A 13,737-nucleotide genomic window follows, 5' to 3' on the forward strand; every position below is an offset into this window, starting at 1 on the left:
TTTTATTTTTATAGATTGGGGGTATAAGTGCAATTTTCTTATATGGATACATTGCATAGTGGTGAAGCCTTGGCTTTTAGGGTACTTATTACTTGAATAGTGCACCTTGTACTCATTAGGTAATTCCTCATCCCTGATCTAGCTTTTAGAGGCTCCAAAGTCTGTTCCACTCTCTGTGTCTATGTGTACACATTAGTAGCTGCCAGTTGTAAGAAGATGCACTATTTGACTTTCTGTTTCTGAGTCATTTCACTAAGGATATTGGCCTCCAATTCCATTCACATTACGTTTACAAAAGACATGATTTCACTATTTTTTGTGGCTGAATAATATTCCATGACACAGACACACACACATATATAACATATATATGTGTGTGTGTATATGTATATATATATACACATATACACACATACTTTTCTTATTCAGTTATTTTCTTTATTCAATCATGTGATGATGGACACTAAGATTGATTCCATATCTTTGCTATTGTGAATAGTGCTGTGATAAACATATGAGTGCAGATAGCTTTTTAAAATATAATAGTTTCTTTTCTTTTGGGTAGATACCTAGTGTGATTAATGGGTAGAATGGCACTTGCATTTTTAGTTCTTTGAGAAATCTTTATACTGTTTTCTGTAGGAGTTGTACTAATTTACATTTCCACTAACAGTGTATAAACATTCCTTTTTCTCCACACTCTTGTCAACATCTGTTATTTTTTGACTTTTTAATAATAGCCATTCTGACGGGTATATGGTGGTATCTCATTGTGGTTTTAATTTGCATGTATCTAATGATTAGTGACTCTGAACATTTTTTTCATATGCTTCTTGGCCATTTTATGTCTTGTTTTGAAAAATACCTGTTCGTGACTTTGCCTGCTTTTTAATGAGGTTGGTTTCTTCCTGTTGTGTGGTTTGAGTTCCATTTGGCTTCTGGATATTAGTCCTTTGTCAGATGCACAGTTTACAATTATTTTCTCCCATTCTGTAAGTTTTCTGTTCACTCTGTTGATTATATCTCTTTTGCTGTACAAAGCTTTCTAGTTTAATTAAGTCATATTTGTTTATTTTGGTTTTTGTTGAATTTGCTTTTGGGATCTTAGTCATGAATTCTTTGCGGAGGCCAAGGTCCAGAAGAATTTTTCCTGTTTTATTCTAGAATTTTTACAGTTTCAGGTCTAGTAAGTCTTTAATCTATCTTAATTTTTTGAATATGGTGAGAGATATAGGTCCAGTTTCATTCTCCTGCATGAGATCATACAATTTTCCCAGCGCAATTTATTGAATAGAGTGTCCTTTCTCCAGTGCATATTTTTGTTGACTTTGCTGGAGATCAGTTGGCTGTAGGTATATGGCTTTATTTCTGAGTTCTCCATTCAGTTTCATTGGTCTATTTCTGTGTTTATGTACTAGTTCCATGCTGTTTTGGTTATTAAGGCCTTGTATAATTTGAAGTCAGATAATGTGATGTCTCTAGCTTTGTTCTTTTTGCTTAAAATTGCTTTGGTTATTTGGGCCCCTTTTTGGGAGCCCATATAAGTTTTAGGTTTGTTTTTCTAACTCTGTGAAAAATGATATTGGCATCTTAATAGGAATTGCAATGAATCTCTTATTGCTTTGGACAGTATTATCATTTTAACAATATTTATTCTCCCAATTCATGAGCATGGGATGTTTTTTCCATTTATTTGTGTTTTCTACAATTTATTTCATCAGTGTTTAATAGTTTTTTGTTTTGTTTTTGTTTTTGTTTTGACAGCCCTCACTCTGTCACCTAGGCTGGAGTGCAGTGGCACAATCTTGGCTCAATGCCACCTGGACCTCCCAGGCTCAAGCAACCCTTCCATCTCAACCTCTGGAGTATGGAATTACAGGCAAGTGCCACCATGCCCAGCTAATTTTTTAGAAATTATGCTTTAAGTTCTGGGGTACATGTGCAGATCTTGCATGATTGTTACATAGGTGTACGCTTGCTGTGGTGGTTTGCTCCCTCCATCCACCCATCACCTACATTAGATATTACTACTAATGTTATCCCTCTCCAATCTCCCCACCCCCTGCTATCCCTCCCCTAGCCCTCCACCTCCTAACAGACCCCAGTGTGTGATGTTCCCCTCCCCGTATCCATGTGTTCTCATTGTTCAATACCCACTTATGAGTAAGAACATGCGGTGTTTGGTTTTCTGTTCTTGTGTCACTTTGCTAAGAATGATGGTTTCCAAATTCATCCGTGTCCCTGCAAAGGACATGAGCTCATCCTTTTTTATGGCTGCATAGTATTTTATGGCGTATATGTGCCACACTTTCTTTATCCAGTCTATCTTTGATGGGCATTTGGGTTGGTTCCAAGTCTTTGCTATGGTAAACAGTGCCACAATGAACATACATGTGCTTATGTCTTCATAGTAGAACAATTTATAATCCTTTGGGTTATACCCAGTAATGGGATTGCTGGGTCAAATGGTATTTCTATTTCTAGATCCTTGAGGAATCGCCACACTGTTTTCCACAATGGTTGAACTAATTTACACTCCTACCAACAATGTAAAAGCGTTCCTATTTCTCCACATCCTCTCCAGCATCTGTTGCCTCCAGATTTTTTAATGATCGCCATTCTAACTGGCATGAAATGGTATCTCAATGTGGTTTTGATTTGCATTCTCTAATGACCAGTGATGATGAGCATTTTTTCATATGTTTGTTGGCCGCATAAATGTCTTCTTTTGAAAAGTGTCTGTTTATATCTTTTGCCAAGTTTTTGATGAGGTTGTTGGTTTTTTTTCTTGCAAATTTGTTTTAATTTTTGTATTTTTTGTAGAGACAGGGTTTCACCATGTTGCCCAGGATGGTCCCGAATTCCTGAGCTCAGGCGATCCACCTGCCTTGGGCTCCCAAAGTTCTGGGATTATAGGCATGAGCCACTGCACCCAGCCATAGTTTTCCTCATACAGATCTTTCACCTACTTTGTTAAATGTGTTCCTAGGTATTTATTTTGTTTTATTTTATTTTTAGCTATTGTAAAAAGATTTAAGTTCTTAATTTGTTTCTCAGCTTGATCATTATTGGCTTATAGAAAGGCTACTGATTTTTGAATGTTGATTTTGCATCTTGAAACTCTACTGAATTCATTTATCAAACCTAGGAGTCTGTAGGGCTTTTTTAGGTACAAGATCATATTGTCAGCAAACAGAAATAATATGACTTCCCCTTTTCCAGTTTGGATGCCTTTTCTTTCTTTCTCCTGTGTGATTGCTCTGGCTAGGACTTCTAGTACTATAGGGCTAGTGAAAATGGGCATTTTTGTCTTGTTCCAGTTCTTAGGGGGGAAGGCTTTCAACTTTTCCTTCCTCAGTATGATGTTGGCTGTACATGCAACACATATGGTTTTATTCTTCTTTTTTAAAAAATTAATTTTTTTAAGTTCTGAGGTGTATATGCAGGATGTGCAGGTTTGTTATATAGGTTAAGTGTGGCATGGTGGTTTGTGGCACCTAGGTATTAAGCCCAGCATACATTAGCTCTTTTTTGTAATGCTCTTCTCATCCCCAACCCACTGACAGGCTCCAGTAAGTGTTTTTCCCCTCCCTGTGTCCATGTATTGTCATTGTGCAGTCCCCATTTATAAGTGAGAACATGCAGTATTTGGTTTTCTGTTCCTGCATTAGTTTGCTGAGAATAATGGCTTCCAGCTTCAACCATGTCCCTACAAAGCACATGAACTCATTCCTTTTTATGGGTGCATAGTATTCCATGTTGTATATGTAGCACATTTTCATTATCCAGTCTATTATTAATGGACATTTGGGTTGATTCCATTTCTTTGCTATTGTGAATAGTGCTGCAATGAACATATAGGCATGCATGCTTTTTATTTCAAAATAACATAGTATATACATGTTTGGACATTTTATCACTTGATATTTCATTTTTTTTCACATCATTAGATAGTCCTCAAAATATGAATTTACATGCTCTATAATATTCTATCGTACACTTTTACTATAATTAACAAATTTACTGTTGTTTGACATTTACATGGATTTTAGTTTTTCACTATTAAAAATAACATTGGGATAAACATTCTTTTACATGAATACCTGGACACATCTCATCTCTTCAAGAGAAAGGCCTAGAAGTGGCATTACCAATTGGGTTAATGGTATGAGCATTTTTAATGCTTTTGATGTATATGACCATTGGTGTCCTAAATAAATTGTACCAATTTATACTCCATAATCTCTCTTAAGAAGGCTTTATGAGTCTGTGTGGGCTATGGGTAGGCTGACCATACGTCCCAGGTTACCCCGGAGACCCCAGTATACCCTGGCATTAATGATAAATTGTGTGGCAACCCTAGTTATAAATGACATTATACAAGTCCATAGTGAGGCAAGGAGAGAAAGTGAAACTAGAAGGCTGTTTAGTAAGCCAATGTCCTTTTGACGACAGTGCATCGTCTCAGATTAAGCTTTTGTATCTCACCTTGACTTTTTTGGTGTTAAGATGATTCTTTTCCGTGAAGCATTGTTTTTCTAAAGCTAATGGTCTGCTAGAAATTCTACTTGTTGGTCTTCTAGGCCTCTCTGAAAGCAGACTAAATTCACAAGCTGGTACCAGGGACTCAGACTCAGCAGTACCTGACATCTAAAACCCTTCCCAGTGTTGATCTATACTAAGTTTTCCAGTTTTCTTTTCCTGTTATACTTATCCTCTAGGCGCATATGCTCCAAGCTATACTGTAGTAATAATATCAGTGTTAGAAGGAGTAGTAATAGTAGTGGTAATAATTGAAGTAGTAGTAGTAACGATGGCTAACACTTATTAAAACTTTTTAATGTGCCAGACACTATTCTAAGTGATTTTACAGCAATCATATAAGGCAGGCAATATTACCAAATCCTGTATTTGGCTACAAGTAAAAAAATCCGGTATAGTGTTATTATTTTTTCTCACAATGTCATAAATCAGGAGGCAGCCAGTCTAGGACTTTTGTAATGGCTCAGGGAAGGTATCAAGAACCACATCTTCTCTAATTCTGGTTCAGCCATTCTTAGCGTATGGCTTTCATTCCTATGCTTACAAAATAGCAATTGCGTTTGTGTTACAGCTAGAAAGAGGGAAAGGGTGAGTTGGCCAAAGGCCTATGCCTACTAAGTTTGCTCCCCTTGGGAAAAATGTAACTTTTCCAAAAGCACCACCCAGTGACTTCAACTAACATCCTATTGGCCAGAATTTGGTCATATCCTCAAGCCTAGTTACACGGATCTGTAGAAAGGTACATATTTTAACCAAGCACACTGCTACTCCCCCACCCCCAAAATAGAGCTCATTAATAAGGAAAAAGGGAGCATATATATTGAATGGACAAATCACAGTGTCTGCCACATTCATATTACAGAGGAGCAAGCTGAGAAAAGGGGAGATTAAGTTAATTTGCTCAAGTTCACATAGCTGAAAAGTGATGAAGTAAGCTTTCACAAAGTTTAAGTTCCGGTACAGTGGATCTTTATGCTTTGAGTATTTCTCAACAACTATGTTCTTTTTTACCAGAAAATGCACTCATGCACCTATATACACAATTTTGCCTACAGTTTTAAGTGTTTTGTGTATCTCCAAAGCCTAATGGAGATCTCTAATAGATGCCTTTTTAGGCCCCCACTAGGGTCTTTGGTGATACTAAGTTGAACCGATAAGAACTAAACCGTCTCTTTCTTGTAAAACAAAATTTTCTAAGAGAGAGTCCATAGACAATGCAACAGGGAAATGTTACATTTCAGTATTTTTTTTTTGCTGCTGAGTAGTTTTTTCCACTTTTGAACTGAGAGATACGAGTTGAGATCTGGATTCTAACCTGGCCTTGTGTTCACCATCTCAGAAAACTTGAATAGATTTCATCACATCTTTGTATTTTATTCAACTCAAAAATTAGGACCTTGAATTTTAAGAGTCATTCTAACATTCTATTTTTTAAAAGTAGTGTCTTTAGTGCTTACCTCTTCTTTCTCTAGATGTCACCTGTATAAATCATAATACAGGTTACTCCTCTTTAAGGTGTTACGGTTGTTTAATCTTAGAGGAGAACATTCATACTCAACAAGTCAACAGTCTCTACCATTGAGTCCACTGACTCCTGAGAAGATAGGGAAGCAAATGTGCCTAGAAGCTTTCCCCTAAACCAAAACACATAGGTCCCCAAGCAAGAACAGCATCATCAACAACACAGAATAAAGGTACTGGGAGGTGAGTTTGGAAGTGAATAGAATTGGAGCAGCCAATAAACATTAAACAGCACAGGAAATCAGCCAGACCAGTCCTTTAAAAAAGAAAGCAAGGGCGTGTCTTGAGGGGACTTGATGAATACAGTGGAAAGGAAACACTTTACCCTGGGAATAATTTACCATCATAGTCCATTCCAACAATTAGACTCTTAAAGTTAGCTAGCCAACTAGTTTTGTGGTAAATAATAACACTGGAAAGAGAAAGATAAAAAGATTCCCTGCTAATCAAATCTGAGCCTAAAGCCTATTTAGTGACTAAGATGAGAAATGAGACTATAGACTGTTTAAACAACAAAGCTGATGAAAAGTGGGTGGTGGACAAAGAGGAGAAAATATAAATTAAAAATTTGAGGGTGAATTTTAGAACCTTAGAAATAAGTCTTCCTGATGGCTGAGAATTCAAACCAATATACTTTCCTGTCCTTGTGATAAACAATACTGGAACTGGACATTCTTCCCTGTCCCAAGTGAAATACCAAAAGCAAGCAAAAATAGATTAGGTACTTGTTCTTCAGGAAATATTTGCTCTCAGAAGATAAAATTCTAAATAAAACAAAATAGCTTACGATCAAGAGTAACAGCTTGCTTATCACAACTTGCTCAAGCCTTTGACCACGCAGAGCACACTGATCCAAGCCATTATGTCATGAACTCTGCCCAAGCCCAGTCAGTTACCTAGTTTTTAGGACTTGAAACCCTGTGAATATCCTTGCTCGACTTCCCACTTCCGAAACTTACTAAGACTGCCAAGCCAGTGACATCTCTTACTATGTATAATACATCTAACTGCCTTAATTTTGCTTGATCAACAGATTTTTCTGGTGGTCTCCTGGGCGGTTGACATGTTAAAAGTGAAATGTTGTTCTTATATATGAAGAGCAACGTTATGCATGTCATATCAAATAATCTTTATATCTTGAATATTGGATGAAATGTTAAATTTTCTCTGGATCCTTTCAAGAATCTTGGGTCTAGGAGACCTTGCATTATTCTTTACCCTTGGAAATCAAAGAAACCCACAGGAGTCTCATTTCCCATATGAGTCCTGTGGTAACGCTTTTCCTTCCTCCCTTCTCCCCTCCTCCATTCAGAAGGCAGAAGAAGATGAACAGAAGATTGATGGGAGTTTGAAACCATGCTCACTCATGGATGGATGGATGGATGGCTAAAGTAATTGTGACTATTAAATTAATTCAAAACCAAACAAACACTGTGTATGTACAGCTCTTATTTTCCTGGGAGAGGGGTCTAAAGAGACAACCACAAAATGTAGAGCCATGAACAACCCAAGTTTGACCCATGCAATCCCATTTATACTTGGATTTTCTTCTGCCTCTGCCACTCCTGAGACAGCACGACCAACCCCTTCTCTTCCTGCTCCTCAGGCTACTCATTGTGATGACAACAAGGATGAAGACCTTTATGATGATCTACTTCCACTTAATGAATAGAAATATATTTTCTCTTCCTTATAATTTTCTTAATAACATTTTCTTTTTTCTAGCTTTAATGTAAGGATACAATATACAATATATACGGCATACAAATATGTGTTAATTGACTGTTATGTTATTGGCAAGGCTTCTGGTCAACAGTAGGCTGTAAGTATGTAAGTTTTGGAGAGAGTCAAAAGTTATATACAAATTTTTAACTGTATAACGGGGCTGGCACCCCTAACTTTCATGTTGTTCAAGGGTCAACTGTGTAATTATAAATAGAGATACATGAATTAAGGGAATCAAACAGGGCATAGTAATTTAGGATTAAGGGGTTGGTGGGTTGGAAGGATGGGGAGACCTCTTAGAGAGAATGGTCAGTGAAGGCCTCCATGGGAAGTACTAAAGCTAAGACCTGAGAGAGAAGCAAGGCTGGACTAGGGTGAGGCAACTGGGGCCTGTGACAGCATCGAAGGAGGCCCTCAGTCTCAGGGTCACACAAGGCAGGATCAGCATTTTCCTAAGCTTCTTTTTCCTGCTCTTAGTTTTTATTGTACATTGGAGAGGAAAAATGGTCCTACAAAGGATGTGGGGTGTCTGTGTGGAAGAAGGCAGAAAGGTGAGGGACTGAGGGAAAAGAGATATCCCACAGTGATCCCAGGCAGAATAAACAGGCTATACACAGGTCCTGAAGTAGAAACGTGTTTGTAAGTATAAGGAGCTGAATGGAAGCCCTTATACCTGGATGAGCATGGACAGAGGTAGAAAAGGCCCAAGAGGAGGCCGAAGAGGCAGACAGGTCCTACGTCAGGTGGGCCTTGCAGGCCACATGAGGCACCCAGATCTTATCCTAAGTGTAATGAGAATAGGTTTTAATCTGGGACGCCATGTGATTGAATATATATTTACAAGATTTCTGAAAACAGATTGAAAGGGGGCAAGAGTAAAGCAGAGAGAACAATTAGAAAGTGTTTTTGTTAGGACAGGCCAGAGAGGAAGATGGCCGGGACTGGATGGAGATGCAGTCATGTGTCACTTAACAATGAGAAATGTGTCATTAGGTGATTTTGTCATCATGCAAACATCACAGAGTATGCTTACACAAACCTGGACGGTATAACCTACTACATACCCAGATTGTATGATATAGTCTATGCTCCTAGGCTACAAACCTACACAACATGTTACTGTACTGAATTAGGCAATTGTAACACAATGATCACTATTTGTACCTAAACAAATCTAAACATAGAAAAGGTACAGTAAAAATAAGGTGTTATAATATTATGGGACCACCAGTATATATGTGGTTTGTCAACTGAAACATGGCTTTGTGGCTCATGACTATATAAAGAAATGGGCAGATGTGAGCTAAATTTTGAGGAAGAAATGATAGGACTTGCTGACATGTGAATGTAGTGCTTAGAAGAGAAGTGTGGCCTGGAGATCTAGGCTGTGGAAGTGGGTGAGCTCCTATAGGAGGAGTGAGAGAAATGGCATGTGGAGGAGAGGAGGGATGAGGAGAAGGTCTGGGGAGCTCCAAGACTTAGAAGTCTGGTAGAGAGGAGATCAGACAGGAAATAGTAAAGGGAGGTACATACAAATTTAAGAAGAGTGGTATTTCAGCAACCCAAATGTCTATTGGCGGGTAAGTAGATAAGGAAAAGCTGATAGATACATAAAATGGAATATTATTCAGCCATAAAAAGAAGGAAATCTTGTTATTCGTCACTATATGAGTTAATATTGAGGACATCATGCTAAGTGAAATGAGCCAGTCACAAAACGATAAATACTGTGTGATTCTACAAACATGAGTTATTTAAAGTAGTTAAATTCACAGAAACAGAAAGTAGAAAGGTGGTGCCAGAGGCTGGGAGGAGGGGGTAGTGGGGAATTGCTCAGTACTGCTACTGAAGTACATACACTTCAAAATAATTAAGAGGGTAAATTTTGCATAATTTTTAAACCACAATTTAAAAAATAAAAATTAAAATGGGAAGTATTTCAACAAAGAGAAAAATGGCTAACTGAATTGATTGCTGCCGAGATGTCAAGCAAAATGAGACCAAAGTTAATTATAGAATTCTTAAGATGGAGAACATTGGTGACCTTTATACAATTGGTTTCAATGGCATGAAGAGCGTGAGAACAACAAGGTGAGAAGTGGAGACAGTTTTCGGGAAGTTTAGCCAGGAAGAGGGACTTGAGGCAGTCAGTGAGGACAAACAAACAAGGGAGACTTTTGTTTTGCTTTGCTTTGTCTGAGGGAGGAAGATACTTGAGCATATTTGAATGTCAATAGCATTATCCACAGTAGAGAGAGAGACTGGTGGTGCAGGAAATAGGAAGGAAATCTAAAGAAATGTGGTCCTTAAGAACGTTGGAGGAGACAGGCATGGAGCTCCTGTGGAGGGATTAATTTAGACAGGATGACAGAGACTCCCTCTCACATGATAGGAAAGAAGGAGAAGGCCAGAGTGCATGGGGACGTGGGTTTACGGGTGAGAAGAAGATACAATCCTCATCTGGTAGCTTCGATTTTCTCCATAAAATATTAAATGAGTCTGGGGAAGAGTAACATCAGCCATTTGAAGAAAGCCAATAAATGTCATTAGTCATACAGGATCACAGAAAAACGAGCCTGCCAGTGAATCATATCAGGGTTGACCAGCTGTGTGGAATTCTGTATTTATTATTTTAAAGTGAAACTACCACGTTATATTTTATCAATTCCCAGATGCACATTTTTTAACCTCAGAATTTGGGATACATTCTAGCACTGTTCCATAGTTTCTTAGTACTGGTTTCCTCTGATTATTTCATAGTTTAATTGCCACCATTGTTTTCTCTATGGCCCATAAAACAATGGGCATATCATAATCAATGGCATCTTACTGTGAATGACATAAGTAGTAGATGGCTTTGTTCTGTAATTTTATACCTGCCAAGTTCAGCTGCTTGTGTACAGACATGGAGAGGGTATTTGTTTCAGGTCTAGATTTTAAAGAAGACAAATAAACTTGAGAGAGAACTAGAAAGTTGACAATAGCTGTCAATAACAAACAGGCATATTTTGGCCCACTCAGGAAAAGATACAGTTGCAATGTGACTAGAAAAGCTGCCTCCTGTGGAGATCAGTTCTTCATTACCAGAAGAGTTTCATCCGGAATTTTGGTTTGCATGGCTAGTCTAAGATGTTTTTCCAGGTTAAGACCATGTCATAAATGTCTCTTGTAAGTTTAACACTCATGAAGCAATAGTTCAGAATTCCCTTATCAATCACCTTTTCCAGTAGTTGTCAAATATTGACTGATCATGAGTTATGTCCTGGGTGACCATTGGAGAAAGGATAGGGAACACGTGTGTCTATTCATAGAACATTTAATAATTACCTGCTATGTACCAAGCAGTCTGTTAGGTTTTGAGAAAATATATATTTTCTCAAAATATATATATGAATTCTCTGACCTTGAAGAGCCCACAGTCTGATTTAAAACACAGACAAGAAAGAATTGACTCCAGAGGTATTTGTTTGTCCAATCACTTATGTAACATATTTATTGTACTCCTACTGAGTGCCAGACATTGTTTCAGGTGCCAGAAACAGAGCAGTGACAAAATCACAAAGTCCCTACCTCCATGGTCCTTACCTTCTAGTGGGATAGGAAAATTGACCAATAGCACACCACTAAGCATGATACTTTTGACTAGTGATAGATTGAGGAAAACAGTGAAACGTTATGGAGAATGACTGGGTGTTACTTTAGGTTGAATGTTAAGAGTATAGATGAAGCTACATACATTTTTTTCTTTGAGATGGAGTTTCGCTCTTGCTGCCTAGGCTGGAGTGCAGTGGCACGATCTCGGCTCACTGCAACCTCCACCTCCCGGATTCAAGCGATTCTTATGCCTCAGCCTCCCGAGTAGCTGGGATTATAGGCATGCACCACCATGCCCAGCTAATTTTTGTGTTTCTTGTAGACACGGGATTTTGCCATGTCAGATCTCCTGACCTCAGGTGATCCACCTGCCTCAGCCTCCCAAAGTGCTGGGATTACAGGCATGAGTTGCTATGCCTGGCCAAATTAAGCTATTTTGGCCACAGTAACAGAAAACCTAACAGTGGCTTAAGCCCTAGGGGCATTAATTATTTATTTAAAAATTGCCCAGAGGTTATTGATCCCAGGGTGGATTCAGTAATTCAGTCATGTCATCAAAGATCAAGAGTTTTTTCCATCTCTCTGTTCCCCCATTCGCAAAATATTGACATGTTCCTCGTGGCTACAGAATGACTGCCATAGTTGCAGATACCACATCCTCTCAGTTTCCAAAGCCAGAAGGGGAAAGGGGTGCAAGAATGATGATAAGATAATATTTTTTCTCCTTAGTGTAGACGTCTTATTAGGGAAAGATTCTTTCTCGAAGCTTTCACATCCCCTAGTAAACCTCCCCCTGAAATTCATCGAACAGAAATAGTGGCCTGCCTGCATGTAGTTTAGTGACCAACAAAGAAGACCTATATTGCCACAATTCATTCACAATAATCATGGGTCATCAAATCTTGAGTTTTGGGCAAGGAAGAAGGCAGTGTGGACTGGGGTAGGTAAATAATGGTTGCCACATCAGAGAATGCTTCCCTGAAGAGATGACGTTTGGACTAAAACCTAGATGATGAGGTGGTGCCAGTCTTGTGCACCACGTCCCATGGTGGTGCAAAGGGAGAAACCGGGCCAGAGCAGATGGCCAGGAAAGCCTGACAGGGGAAGAGACACTTGAGGACAAGAATGAGTCAGCCAGGTGAAGCTTTGGGTGGAGAGGGGCAGACGCCTTTCAGGCTACAGCGAAGGCCAGTAGAGTGGAAAAATAGTTGTGAGCCAGTTTGTATGGCTGGAGCAAGATGAGCAGGACAAGGCAGGTCACAGCCTTCGTGGAGATGATTGCAGAGGGGAGGATACGGATTCCAGCATTACAAAATCAGTGATAAGACAGATGTATGCAAAACGAGAGGCACTCAGTTTCACCCTGGCTTTTGGAGGAGACTTACGCAAGAAGAGAGTTAGGTTGAATCTGACTGAGTACAAGGAGTCAGCCAGAGAGTAGAGGTGGGAAGGATGTCCCTAGGCACAGGGCACACACAGCAGGCGTGAATGCTTGGAGGCTTGAAACAATGTGTGAAAGCTGTCACTAAGGCATTACCAGAGGAAGATGTGTGAGTCAGAGAGTGACTGGGGATGAGGCTGGAGCCATGGCTAGGAGCCCTGCTTCATTTGGTTTAGGCCAGTACAAGCCCCAGCCTTTTCAAAAGCTGGGAGTCCCAGTTCTGGAAATAATAGCTGGGTTGGTTTTCTCATTTGTGCTGTGTGTAGGGCTGGGCTTGGACAATCTTCAAGAACACTTCCATTTTTTATATTCCTTGTCTCTAGTAGATGCTCAATAAACGTTTACTGAACAAGTGAACCATTAACCATTAATCAGTCTCTCCATCTGCCAAAACTTTGTTCATCAGTGTAAATCGGACATGTCCTTCAACGCCCGGACTGTCCCTGTATTCTCCATGAAGTGGTTCCCAACCAGCCCAGCCTCCATCAACTCCTCTCTTGTTGGGACTGACTGCCTCAGCTATTAGTAGAGAAGATCTTGTATGTTTTTCATATTTTTGTGTTTTCTTCTTCTAACTAGAAGTATGAGCTCTGGGAGGCTATGGGTCATATTTTATATAAATTGTTACATCCACAGATGCATGGCACACTGGGCATTTTGTATATATATACTGACAGTGTGACTGATGAGGATGTGTTAGTGTAGGTTCATCAGTTGTAGTTAATGCATCACCTACTGCAAGAGTTGATAGTGGGGGAAGTTGTGTATGTGTGTGTGGGGGGCGGGTAGGGATATTTGGGAAATCTCTGTACTTTTGCTTCAATTTTGTTGTAAACCTAAACTGCTATATATGCTTTATTTTTTAGAGCAGTTTAGGTTTACAGCAAAATTGAGGCAAATGTACAGAGATTTAT

The sequence above is a fragment of the Sapajus apella genome, unplaced genomic scaffold, assembly GCF_009761245.1.
Source record: "Sapajus apella isolate SASKATOON/1434 unplaced genomic scaffold, GSC_monkey_1.0 scaffold41, whole genome shotgun sequence".
NCBI classification, from domain to species: Eukaryota; Metazoa; Chordata; class Mammalia; order Primates; family Cebidae; genus Sapajus; species Sapajus apella.